We start from the raw sequence: 14,008 nt of genomic DNA, 5'->3' as shown, positions 1-14,008 counted from the left end.
ATGGAGAAAATAAAGGGTAAGGGAGCTAGAAATGCTGAAGTGAGGTGTTATTTTATAAAAGGCAGTGAAGGAAGGCATCACTGGTCTGGTGACATCTGAGCAGAGATCTGAAGAAAAGTGGATAATAAAACATGCACTGAGAAAAATTTCCAGGCAGAGGAACAGCAAGTGTCAACCCCCTGAGGCTGAAAGCATTGATATAATTTAAGGGAAAATAATGGTGGCTGGGACCAAAGTATTTGTGGTATAGATGTATAATATTGGATTCTAGATCTTTTTTTGTATATTAAAGCAATGAGATTTGTAATATGTTGGAGAAAAATTTGAAAATCATGAATGAGTATCAGGTATTCAGCCTAAGGAAATGGAGGGATAGGTTTTCCATTTTCTGGGGAGAGAAAACACTCAAGTAGAACAGTTTGCTTGTGCTGGGGGTTGGGAGGAGGACAAAGACTTTGGTTTTATAAATGTTGAGTTTGAGGTTTCTGTGAGACTTTCTACTAAAATATCTAAGGTGGCATCCAATAGATGAATCTGGAGTTCTGGAGATAATTATGAACTGAAGGTATATGCATTTGAAGGTCATCGGATTGAGTGTATACAAAGCAAAACAAACAAACAAAGACCCCAAACCCATCCTGAAGACACAGCAACAACTAAAGATCACACTGGTGAGGAGGAACCAGTAAAGGGACTGAGGAACAGTAGCCAATGTTGCAGGAGTGTCCTATGAGAGAGATGGACTAGAATCTAAAATTAAAGAAGCTGAATGGTCAGCTTTGACAAATAGGGAAGCTAGGCAAATAAGATGAGTAAAAAACATACCACTGCATTTAGCAATGTGGAAGAGGTTACTAAGGACCTAGCAAGAGTTGCTGAGTGGAGTGTACATCCTGAATGGAGTGAGGATATGGAGTATGTAAAGAGAGGAATTGAAGACAGTGAATTTGAAAAAGAAAAAATTCTAAGGAGTTTCTCATAAAAGGGTCCAGAGAAATAGGTTTGTACTACAGAAAGACATGGGGTCAATGGTGCATTTGGTTGAGATGGGATACTACATTATACTGACATGATTCTGGGCATGATGCAGTTGCATAAGAACATGATGATACAGGAGAGGGAGAAGACAATACCTTGAGTGACACCCTGGAGGTGACAGGGAGGCACTGAGTTCACAGTGCAGTGGTTGGCCTTAGAAAGAAAGCTTCCATCCACAGTAACAGGAGGGAAGGCACAGTAAGTGGAGACAGATGGAAAATACACTGATGCATGTGGGGTGGAAAGCAAGTTAAAATTATCTTCTGTTTTTTTCTCTTATTTCCTTGGGAAGTAGGAAGATCATCAGCTGAGACAGATGATAGGAGAGGAAGTACGGGAGGTTGAAGAGGGATGTATGTGTGAAATGATCTTCGGGAGAATGAGAAAGTATTTGGACTAGAGATATGTGATAGGACATATCAGGAAAACTTGCGAAAATTTCAATATGGACATGGAAAGATTGCAGAGTACCCTGCAATTAGGTACTCTTGCAGATTGCAGATTATAAGATTAACCCTGCTTTTCAATGACTCTTAACTACTTTGCAACAATGTAAAGAGGAGAAAACTATTAAGAATGCAAATAATTTTTGGTCATTGAAATGCAAATAAACTGTGTCCAATGAAACGCAGGTGATTTTTTTTCTATTTTTACCTAATGAATAAGCCAACCTTTTTGCTTGTTTGCTTTTGTAACAGTTTTCCTAAAATATAATTCACATACCATCCAATTTACCCATGGTAAGCCTGTTTTGCATCTATTTATACATTTATTTTAGCATTCCTTATCACCTACACATGTGTGGTACTTTGGATTCTTCTTTGAACAAGTTGCAACATTTTACTGGTCCCTTCATTGATCAGTGAGTTAAAGAAAATCTTTCATGTGTTCATTTACATTTCTTTGAGATTGATGATTTTGCCCTTTTAAAAACTATCATAAAGCATGTTAAATTTGGATTTTGTGAGGGACTTGTAGATGTAGATAGGTAGCTACAAGCAGGAGTCTGGTTGGGGAAAGAGACCGAGTTTGATGGCATTGCTTTGTAAAAGGCAGCAACAGCATGGAACTGAATAAAAAGAAAGCTAAGGATGAAAACCAAGGACTGTCAACATCTAGGGAATTGACGAAAGAAAGAAAACAGCCCAATGTTCTGAGGAAGATCTGCATGAGAAGTTGAGACTATTTTGCCAGAACACCATTGTACTATTTTTCTATTGTTGCCGTAACAAATTACCTCAAACTCAATGGTGTAAAACAACACAATTTTACTATCTTATAGTTCTGTAGGTTTGAATTCCAAAATGGGTCTCAGTGAGCTCAAATCAAGATGTCATCAGGGCTGCATTTCCTAGAGGCTCTGGAGTGAAATCTGTTTCCTTGCCTTATACAACTTCTAGAGACTGCCCACGTTCCTCGGATTGTGGACACCTTTCTCTATCTTTAAAATCAGGAACAGCATGTTGAGTCCTTCTCACATTAAATTACTCTACTATTCCTCCATAGTTACATTTTCCTCTGGCCCTTTTTCTACCTCCCTCTTCTACTTCAAAGGCCTCCCCAGCTAATCCAAAATAATCTCTTTATTAGCAACCTCAATTCCATTTTTAACCGTAATTTCCCTTTGTCTTGTAATCTAACAGATTCACATGTTCCAGGGATTAGAATATTGACATCTTGGGGGCCATTATTCTGCCTACGCCATCCATCATATGGGAGGCCAAAACAGGAGAGTTTTTAACAAGGAGGATGTAGTTAAGAGTTATATTGGTTACATATGTTAAGAGTTACATATGTTAGAGAGTAACCATGAAAAACAAGAGCAACAGCAATAAGGCACTAATGTTGATCATCAGAAAGTCTCTTGTTTCTTCTTTGGGATAAATTTCACTCTCAAATCAAGATGAATTGAGACATAAAGGCCAAGCTTGAGATAAACTGAGGACTGAAATAAAACTATGGAATGGTGTACAGGTTACTCTATAAAGAAGTCAGACAGCAAAGAGAAGGGAGAGGTGAGCAGAAACAACAGCAGGACGTAGAGAAATTGTTTGTATGTATGTATTTCAGTTTGGATTATTTATCTTTTTAAGATGAAAGAGACAAGCCTATTTGTACATTGACGCTGAGGGACCAACTAAGCAGGAAACTCAGATTCTTTCTTTTGAACTTCTGTGTATTTGACCCTATTACTTTCCCAATTTTAGAACACTTCAACATTAACCTTTGAAAAATAACAGCCTACTGTCAAGTACACAAAACAACTAAAAGCGCTTTTTAAAAATGTCTCAGAGTAAAGATGCTAGAAATGCTGTAAAACCTATTATTATCATTGAGATATTGCAGTGTGGCCCATTGGTTCCTCTTTGAGATAAGAGTGTGTCTCTCTGAAATGTCATTGGCTCTCTCTATATATACTAATAACATAGACATTTGGAAAAAGTAAATACAGTCATGAGTGGCTTAACAATGGAAATGCATTCTGCGAAATGTGTCATTAGGCAATTTTGTCATTGTGGGAATATCACAGAGTGCACTTACACAAACCTAGACAGTATAGCCTGCTACACACCTAGGCTGTATGGTACACAGCCTATTGCTTCTAGGCTACAAACCTGCACAGCCAGCATGTTACTGTACTGAGTACTGCAGACAACTGTAACACAATGGGGAGTATTTGTGTATCTAAACATATCTATACATAGAAAAGGTATTATAATCCTAAGGTACCACCATCTCATAGGGGGGAGTCGGTCATTGACCAAAATATTATTATGCAGTGCATGACTGCAAATAACTGATGAGAATACTCTAAAAAAAATCTGGAATGGCAAACATACATACACACCCCAAGCATGCATTATTTGATGATAACAGACATAATTTTGCTACCGTGGTTTCACTGCTAAGCATGCCAGTCCATCAACCACGCTTCATGTTTATTGTCAACATAAATATCTTCATGAAATCAACGCCTTTGGGCTAAACGTCTCCCAAGTGCTCTTCTTCGGAAAGCTAAGACCGTACCTCATTTTCATGTGTATCATCCATGGCTTTCTACCTTCTTCAGTTGAATTCTATCCCGCATTCCTGTCACGTACTTCTCCTGCCCCATGTGCCATGCAAAAATGCCACCAAATTCGTCAGAAAAGATTTGCCCTTTGTGAAACTAGCCTGATTAAGTTTTATCAGCTCATATCTCTCTGGATGTTTGGTAACCTCATTTCTTATTACTGTCTCAGGGATCTTGCCTACAGCCAAGGGCAAATCTGCTCATTTATAAGTTCCTGGTTCTTTGTGAGCTCTTTTCTCACAGATGGGGGCAGGTATTTTTGTTTTTGTTTTGCCTGTGTCTGTAACTGTGAGACATTTTTGCTACTGTTGTTCTCACTTTGCTTTAAAACTAACTTATTTAGAAATAAATGTATATTTTCTTAGTGGAACACAATGAAAGCATCTCATAAATTAAAATTATTGGCTGATAAAACCTCTTACATATTTCCTGTACTTGGTAAAGTCAACTTTCTTATCAAGAAATGCTCCTTATCATGTTGAGAGTGGATGATCACTTATTCTTCCTATTACTCTCTTGCTACATCAGTTTAAACTTCACAAACACCATAATTATACTAGACTGAATTCAAATATGTAATAAGAAAATGAAATAGCAGCCCGTGCTTCATTTTGCTAAATTATCTCCCTCTCAGTATAAAGATAAAATGACAGGGATAATTTATGGAGATGACAAACACGAGGAAGTTCATATTTTTCAGACTCACACTCAATATTTTTGTTTTCTTTTATGAGCAGGAAAACCGGTTCATTCCCTGTGTGAGAAAAGCCCTTGACATTTACTGTTTATTCCTTCAAGGTTCAGCCGGTTCTGAATTTGGGTTCCTGTCTTTCTTACTTCAATGTTTGAAGACAAATAGTTTCCCTGAGTTGTTACATTGATTTTGTAAAAATTTTATTTTATTTTATTTGTATTTATTTATTTATTTATTTATTTAATTTATTTTTTTGGAGACAAGAGTCCCGCCCTGTCGCCCAGGCTGGAGTGCGGTGGCGCCATCTTGGCTCACTCCAAGCTCCGCCTCCCGGGTTCCCGCCATTCTCCTGCCTCCGCCTCCCGGGTTCCCGCCATTCTCCTGCCTCCGCCTCCCGGGTTCCCGCCATTCTCCTGCCTCCGCCTCCCGAGTAGCTGGGACTACAGGCACCTGCCACCACGCCCGGCTAATTTGTTGTATTTTTAGTAGAGAAGGGGTTTTCACCGTGTTAGCCAGGATGGTCTCGATCTCCTGACCTCGTGATCCGCCCGCCTCGGCCTCCCAAAGTGCTGGGATTACAGGCGTGAGCCACCGCGCCCGGCCCAAACATGTTACAGCTGAGTATGCATGAAGCTTTTCCTTCTCCTCACTCCTAGTCATGCATTCTTTCTTTGTGTTCTTTATCAACATGTTTCTATGTTTTTCACCATAGGGAAACGGTTAGACAAGAGAAATAACTGACACTCCCCAGCGACATGAACTGGCAAGAAAATGCAGGAAAAGTTTCATTTACTCCACTAGCATTTTTTAAAGATTAAGGTTATTATTTTATGCCATTATAAATGTAATGGATGCTTATTATGGAATATTTGCAAGACTCAGAAAAATAGAGAAAAAAATACCCAATTATTACGTTACAAAATAATTCTGTTAGGATATTTGCACCTGTAATTCCAGGATTTTTTTCTATACTATCCCATCAATTTTTAATCCCTGCTGTTATTCGGTTAACAATATAACATAGGAATTTCTATGCTATTAATTTGTCCTTGTGAATTTTTATTTTTAATGGAATAATATGATTCAGAAGGTCCCTAACAATCCATCACATGACTGATAAGTCTAAATGAAGTGAAAATGTTTGGGTAGCTCCATATTTTTGTTTTCTATTATAAATAATGCAATAATAAAAGTTTTTCCTAAATTTAGAATTACTTTCTTAGCAAACTTTTCTAGAAGTGTAACTACTGGATATAAGGGAATTGATGTTGGGGTTGTTCTAATAGTTACAGCTAATTTTATCTAATCGAATCTTGTGAGGTTCAGGGAGTGTTTTTCAGTTCCAATGATAGTTAAGCTGGGATATGAAAAATGAGAGTGATGATGATATTTTTGACAACTCTCTGTTATATGTAGTAACTTGGCATTTATTATCTGATTCAAATCTCAACAAAACTCCATGAGAAAAAAAAGCTAATTTTCCCGTTTCATGGAGGGTAGAATTTAAAACCATTCAGTCAAACATTGGAAGCCATGATGCTAACCCAATCATAGGGAAATAAAGAGCGAATGGATTCTTTTAGAAAGAGAATAGGGGCTGAGCATGGCGGCTTACTCCTATAATCCCAGCACTTTGGGAGGCCAAGGTGAGTGGTTCACTTGAACTCAGGAGTTTGAGACCAGCCTGGGCAGCATAGTGAAACCCTGTCTCTACAAAAAATACACACACACACACACACACACACACACACACACACACACACACACACACAAAATGTTAGCTGGGCGCAGTGGTGCCTGTAGTCCCAGCTACTCTACTCAGGAGGCTGAGGTGGGAGGATGGCTTGAGCCCAGGAGGCAGAGGTTGCAGTGAGCCTAGATTGTGTCACAGTACTCCAGCCTGGGCGATAAAATCAGACCTTGGGGAAAAAAAAAAAAAAAAAAAAAAAGAACAAAAGAACGAAAGAAAGAAAGGGAAAGAAAGAAGAAAGAGTATAGGGTAAGTAAATGCATATGCCCTGAGAGAAATAAAGGAGTATTTAGAGAAGTCAAGTTATTCTTCTTAAGGAAAAAGTTGACAAGAAATGGGGCTAGAGAGATAACCAAAGTGACATGAAGTTATTTTGAGCCTCCTTAAAGAATGAGGAACTAATCCTGAGGGCTTTGGGAGACATAAATTTTACTTAAGGCTGTGATCACATTTACAATTTGGAAAACATGTCCAAATTCTGTATACACATATGCATGTCATGCTTGCATTTATGGAACTTAAAAAAGAGAGCCCAGTTATGAGCTATGAGCTAGTGTCCAGATGAGAAGAAACTAGACTAAGGCCAAATCTAGTCTTTTCTTTATTTGCCTGCCAGACCCCAAAAGGTCCAAATGCCTCTGGCTTCCTTTGATGCCATGGCATTGGCTGTTCTTACTGTAGCTTTAGAGGTACCACAGATGGCCTCCATCCACCAGGATTCACCTACACAGTGAGACGAAGCCCACGCAGTGCTCAGTAGATGCAGCTCTCCAAAGAGCTGAATTAAAAATACATGCTGAGCCAGGCACGGTGGCTTACGCTTGTAGTCCTGGCAGTTTGGGAAGCTGAGGAGGGCAGATATCTTGAGGCAAGGAGTTCGAGACCAGTCTGGTCAACATGGTGAAACCCCATCTCTACTAACGGTACAAAAATTAGCCAGGCATGGTGGCACACACTTGTAATCCCACCTACTCATGAGACTGAAGCAGGAGAGTCACTTAAACCCAGGAGGTGAACACTGCAGTGAGCAGAAATTGAACCACTGCACTCCAGCCTCAGCAACAGAGCGAGACTTCATCTTAAAAAATATATATATATGTCTAAAAAAAAGACATATATATATGTCTAAAAAAAAGACATATATATATGTCTAAAAACAAAGTTTTCTAGCGCTTTATCTATGAAAATGTAGGCCTTTATCTTAATTTTCCATACAGATTTCAAAGCTAAGCAGAGTGAAAAACTTAATTTTAGTAAACATTGCTATTGCATTTGTCTATTGTTTATTTTATTTGTTTCTTTTGGTGGTAGAATGGAAGAAATTGACTGTTTAAGAAAGTTTTTGCAAACGCCAAAATGATTCACAAGTGGCAAGTACTTATATTGACAAGAACGCAAGTGATAATAGAAAATATAATGGAGAGTTTCCTTTTGAGCCATGAGTGAGCTCTTAATCACTCACTTAGCAGTGAGTGCTTCTTATCTCCTCCCCTCTGTGTTCCAATTCCTCTACCTCAAATTGCCAAAAAATGGAACCAAAACAAATAGGCAGCAGAGAGAACAAAGTTTTTAATTGCAATATATTTCATGGCATTTTTTTTTTACATTTCAAATAGCCATTTAAAAATACTAAATACGAATTAGTTTCCTAGTGCTGCTGCAACCAATTTCGGCAAACTAGGTGGCTTAAAACAACAAATTTGGCTGGGTGTGGTGGCTCACACCTGTAATTCCAGCACTTTGGGGGGCCAAGGTGGGGGGACTGCTTGAGCCTAGGAGTTTGAGACCAGCTTTGGCAACATGGTGAGACCCCGTCTCTACAAAAATTACAAAAATTAGCTGGGCATGGTGGCATACACCTGTAGTCCCAGCTACTAGGGAGGCTGAGGTGAGAGGATCACCTGGACCTGAGGTGGTTGAGGCAGCAGAGAGCTGTGATGGTGTCACTGCTCTCCAGACTGAGTGACAGAGGGAGACCTTGTCTCAGGAAAAAAAAAAAAAAAAAAAAAAAAAAGCATATATTGTCTCTCATGGTTCAGGAGTCTAGAAGTCTACAGCCTGAAACCGAGGTGTCAGCAGGGTTGGTTCCTTCTGGAGGCTCTGAAGGAAAAACCATCCCATGACTTTCTGGTTTCTTTTGGTGGTTGCCAGCAATCCTTGGCATTGTTTGACTTGTAGATGCATGATTTCAATCTCTGTCTCCATCTTCACGTCACCATCTTCTCTGAATCTGTGTGTCCTATTCTTTTCTCATAGAGACATCAGCCACTGGATTTAAGGCCCAGTCAAAATCCAGGTTTTAACAAATTACAAGATTTTTAACAAATTACATATGCGAAGACTCTGTTTCTAAATAAGATCGCACTCTTAGTTTCTGAGTGGGTGCGGATGCTTTGGAGGACACTCTTCAACCTACTATGTTGTAGCTCAGCATTTTTTCTTTTCTTTTCTTTTCTTTTTTTTTTTTTGTTTGAGACAGTTTCGTTCTTGTTGCCCAGGCTGGAGTGCAATGTTGCAACCTTGGCTCACTGCAAACTCCATCTCCCGGGCTCAAGCAATTCTCCTGCCTCAGCCTCCCGAATAGCTGGGATTACAAGCATGCACCCCCATGACTGGCTAATTTTGTATTTTTAGTAGAGATCGGGTTTCACCATGTTGGTCAGGTTGGTCTCGAACCCCTGACCTCAGGTGATCCACCCGCCTTGGCCACCCAAAGCCCTGAGATTACAGGCATGAGCCACTGTGCCTGGCCAGCATTTTTTCAAAATGCAATTTGTGTGGTAACACATGTTGTGTGGGGTATTTTTGAAAAATTAGGTTAAAGGATTCAAAGCTATTCTTTTTATTCCTTTTATTAGAGCTTTTCCTGATTTCTCAGGCCTTTTAACACCAAAATAATGATTATGATACTTCACAGGGAAACGTAATACTCGGTGGTTTCCAAACTTACTTGAATGAAGAATATTTTTTTGGTAGCATATCAAGGAATAAGTTTTTTTGTTTGTTTTTTATTAATAGGCAGTTCTTTGAGAGATGATGGGGAAATACTGGGAAAGACAAGTCTCAAGTGCTTCATAGAATGAAGTTCACTTCATTTTCTGCCTTCCAGCATCTCTTAGAATGCTCGCCTGAACTCTAGTACAACTAGACACATCTCACAAAGTCCAGTGGAAAGAGCTAAGCTTGTCTGTCTTTGCTTTTTACCTGATTTCCTGTGGATACTGTAAAAGTAATTTTTTTAATGTGAAGTATTGGAAACGTTCATTGTTTCTTTGCATGAGTTAGGGGGGATAGGATGCTTTTCTAGAATAATAGTAACTACCAGATAGTTAGCACACGTAACAGAGCAGACTTTGAGATAGTTTATAAAATCTTGTTTAATGAAATAACATAAAATATTAATGTAATTTAATCCTTTCGATGTCCCTGTAGGCTTTAATATTACTTCCATTTAACAGATAAGAAGGTTCAGAGAGCAGTTACTTGCCCAAGTTCACACAGCTGGTAAAGTCAGGAGCCCTCACCCCTTATCACTATGTGGGCTTCCTCTCCACATAAGTGCACATTTCGCTATTTTATCACCCTGTATGTGGTGTGTATGTGTGTGACTTACATCACTAAGTGTTGTAGATGCTGCTTTCCTATTTACTTGTTTACTTCTAATTTATGAGCTCCTTAGGTTTCACTAAATGTGTGTAATTGACTTGGAGATAAAAATGCCCACTTACTGCCTCTCACAACAATTTGGCTTTAACAATTTAAACAATGGCACCTCTGGCAAATCACAAAGGCCGATTAGCAAGTTTTCAGGGCTGTGCTTACAATTGCTGCCACCTCTATCACTATTATTACATCCAGAGAATGGATGAGGTTAGAGACAAAATGGGCTAATTAACCAGGAGCTGCTTCAGTATCGTCAATGACCAGCCAAAGATCAATCAGAAACCAGGACCTTGCTTTGCAGATGGCTGAGAGATGATGCTGAGAGGTATGTCAATGAACAATGGCACTGCAATGACTAATAGCCAATTATGTCTATAACCTGAAACAACTGGTTGAGAAATTCTCTCAGGCAAACGTGGGCAATCAAGAGGAGAGCTTGGGAATTATCTCTTGTCTCAGAGATGCTTTTGTACCTCAAGAGTTTTAGAGAAGCTAACAGATCCACAAATGGCAAAAGATTAATAAAAAAGTTAATGATCTGAATGCTTTATTGTTTTCAGTGGTCTACAGGTTTCTTCTCCCACAGCTATTGATCACTGATAGACATATGGGAACTCTAACCTGCGCTAGGCTGGGCAGAAAGTTTTATAGGTGGACAGCTTTTACTTGTGGCTATTTTTGTTTACCTCTAAATCTCCAGGACCTGCAATAATGCATGGTATTTAGTGATTGCTTGATACATATTTGGCAAATAAATAATCAGATGACGTAAATGGTAGTTTTTAATATTAAAATTACTAAATTTCCTATAAACCCATCACCAGACACTTTATTGAGTACGAAGCATTTATTTTGTTTTTGCTGTCATTGTTTTTGGAAGGAATATCTTTCGAGGGCCTATGATAAGTCAGGTCTTGGTCCAAGAGCTTTGCATTATAATGTCAGTTAACCCTCATCATAACACTTCATTCATTCAACAACAAATATTTATTGTCTTCCCTCTGCCAGTCACTTTTAGAGACCAAGCATACAGCAGGAGATGAAACAAAAAAAACAAAAACAAAAACAAAAAAATCTCTTCTTCTTATGGATCTGAAAAGAAGGAAGTGTTATCATTATCATCCACTTTTTATCAGAGCAGTTAAGCCATTTGCTGAGGTCAGAAGTATCTTGGCTCCAGAGAAAATGCAGGCCCCAACTGAAGGGCCTTACTCAAAGCACACTGCCTCTATCCCAGCCACTATGCTCAAGGTTTTCTGCACCATATTTCATGTGATATTTCTGCAGAGATTACTACACTAAAGAAAGAAAGAAGGCTTATACTCTCACGATGAATGCTCAGCCTGAGCAAATGCCAAATGCTGTTAAGCAATGCCCATCTCTAAAACAAATTCTTTCTGATTCAGTTGCCAAGGTTAAAGGAGGTATTTCCATAACCACAAGCAAATTAGTCTAGTTTTGCATTAACAATAATGAGATGGGGCAATAAGAACCTAACCTTTCATTGTCTCTTTTTGCTTTATGACAAAGACAGCACTTTTTCAGACTGGACAAGAAAGGAATTACTTGCTGCTGAGTTTTGTGCAAGCCTTGTGTTAGCTCATGAAAAAATAAAAATAAAAAAAAACTCTTTGGCTGCAGAAATATCTGGTACAGGTCTCGTATGGAACACAGAAGGTTTCGGTGATGTGTCCCAAAAATGTAGAAATAAGATTATACTAAAGGTGAGAATAGTAAGATTCAATACATAATGAATGAGGTCAACCACCTGTCAAAATAGCCACAAGAGTTGACTATAAATATATGCCTGAAAATGTTTGGAGACACTCAGTTTCATTCAAAAGGTAAACTAAGAAGGCAGAACCAGGTGGAGCCTAAACAAAGGCTATGAGTTTAATCAGTTACTCTTTACTAAAAAGTCAATTAACTATAAAGATGTCTGTATAGACCCAGAAAAGAAAAGTAAAAGTAAAAAGAACAAGAGTTTGGTAGTGTTTTCATAGCACTCTTTCTAAGGAACAGGGGGAATTTACAAGGCTTCATCAAAACTCTAACAAATATCTCTCAAGATCATTCACATTCCATACTGGCCAACCAACTCCCTGATACATAGGTATTTTTAAATTTAGGTTTTATTACTATTCAGGTATCATGAACCCAAGAAATCAGGAGAAGATTACCATTGAAAAGATGGTTTATTATTCACAGGTCCCAAGAGGAGGGGGCAGGACCCACCATGCAGAGTTTCAGAGGGATCACCAGGCTCAGTTTAGAGGCAGAGAAAGTGGAGAAAAAAATAGGCAAGAGCCTGTGTGGAGGTTTCCACGGAAAAGAATACAATGTCAGAAGGCTTAGAAATGGCTAGTTCAATCATCTCTTCAGATTCTGGGGTGCAGAGGCTGTCTTATTTGTCTGGAACCTGGCCCCGGAATAATTAGGACAAGCTGAACCTGGCGTGGAGTGTAAAGGATCAGTAAAGGAGATGGTTGGGATGTGGGTAGTAGATTGTTTGGTTTGCCTATTAAACGCATATGAAAAGGATGCTGGAAGGGGAGTCTTTTTTTTTAATCTCTAAGAATTGCCTAACTTTGGAAAGGGCAGTCTTTCCAGAGTCAGCAAGTCCCTAGATGTCAAAGCATCAAAAGTACAGAAAATAAAAAGGCAGGATTAATATAACATCTCATGCTGCCAGGTAGCAGGAAAAAAGGAATAAGATATATGTTCTCAATGGAGTTGACATCAACCCCAAGGAGGTGAAAATTGGCTCTGGGGTATTGGGAGAAATGAAAGAAAATGTTACTTTCCATGTATAAGGCACAGAAATACATAAACAGATATATACAGATATACAATACAAATGCAGTATCAAAATTTCATTGGCAGTGGTCTCAAAAGTCTCCTTTGTGAGGAGAGGAGGGTGATAATGAACTAAAGGTTGAGAACAGGGAATCCTAGATAAGAGATGTAAGTATATGGTAAATGAAAAAAGAAAACAGCAGATTACAATAATACATTATTAGCATATTAATATATTAATGTAAGTAAATATATCATTTTTCTGATTTATATGTAAATATTTTCTAAATTTTCTTTGCAAGTTTTTCTCCATAAAGATCTGATCCACTCTGAGAATGCTAAGAAAACCCAGTCTCCCAAGTCCACAGAGCTAAGAATCAGATTCTGAAGTGAGGAGTGTGAGAACATGATGCCCTGTACAGGTACTTCCATTTCTCTAAGAGATATCCTGTTGTCTCCCTTTAAAAATATCAATAATGTTATAGTTGCATTTTATTTTAAAAGATTTCTCCCTTTAAACATTCTTGGGGCAACGCTCACCTAGAATGTGTTGATCTTCAATTGACCAAATAGCATTTCTGGATTAATTGTTGCTTTTTCTTCTTTATAATTTCTACTGGGTTTGTGAGAAAAAGAGAGGTGATCAGAATTGCAATGTGTCATGTCTACTTTGGTTGCGTGAACTAAAATGGACATGATGCAGAGATTAGCATAGGGCCTGCATAAAGATAACACATGCTTTGGGGGAAAAAAACATAGATAAAAGCCATGAGGCATTTCCTATATGCAAGAAAACGTTTCATATCTTGTTTTGGATGGCAGTTTCATGGTATATACAATTCTTAAAATGTATTGATCTGAACACTTAAGATCACTGTATTTTATTTACTATAAATTATGCTTTGACTTTATAAAAGTGAGTGCAGTGGGAAGGCAATGATGATTGAAATCTGATGTTCACAGAGTGGACTGCATCATATACAAATAAGGTTGA

General features: G+C 38.4%; 1 protein-coding gene and 1 long non-coding RNA gene across 8 annotated transcripts in view; one reads left to right on the top strand and one right to left on the bottom strand.

The window, feature by feature from the left end:
- The window catches only part of LOC100990608 (contactin-6), a 320,384-nt gene that overhangs the window by 205,669 nt on the left and 100,707 nt on the right, over window positions 1–14,008 (bottom strand). The gene's annotated exons all lie outside the window — the stretch shown is intronic.
- Window positions 1–14,008, top strand: part of LOC103783775 (uncharacterized) — a 61,817-nt gene that overhangs the window by 36,285 nt on the left and 11,524 nt on the right. Inside the window, exon 2 of the long non-coding RNA XR_003027608.4 lies at window positions 13,317–13,436. This is a non-coding gene — a long non-coding RNA (uncharacterized LOC103783775). The remainder of the gene's footprint in view (window positions 1–13,316; window positions 13,437–14,008) is intronic.

The sequence above is a fragment of the Pan paniscus genome, chromosome 2 (genome assembly GCF_029289425.2).
Source record: "Pan paniscus chromosome 2, NHGRI_mPanPan1-v2.0_pri, whole genome shotgun sequence".
Lineage (NCBI taxonomy): Eukaryota > Metazoa > Chordata > Mammalia > Primates > Hominidae > Pan > Pan paniscus.
The sequence above is the reverse complement of the archived record's forward strand: the minus strand, read 5'-3'. Positions and strand labels throughout refer to the sequence as shown.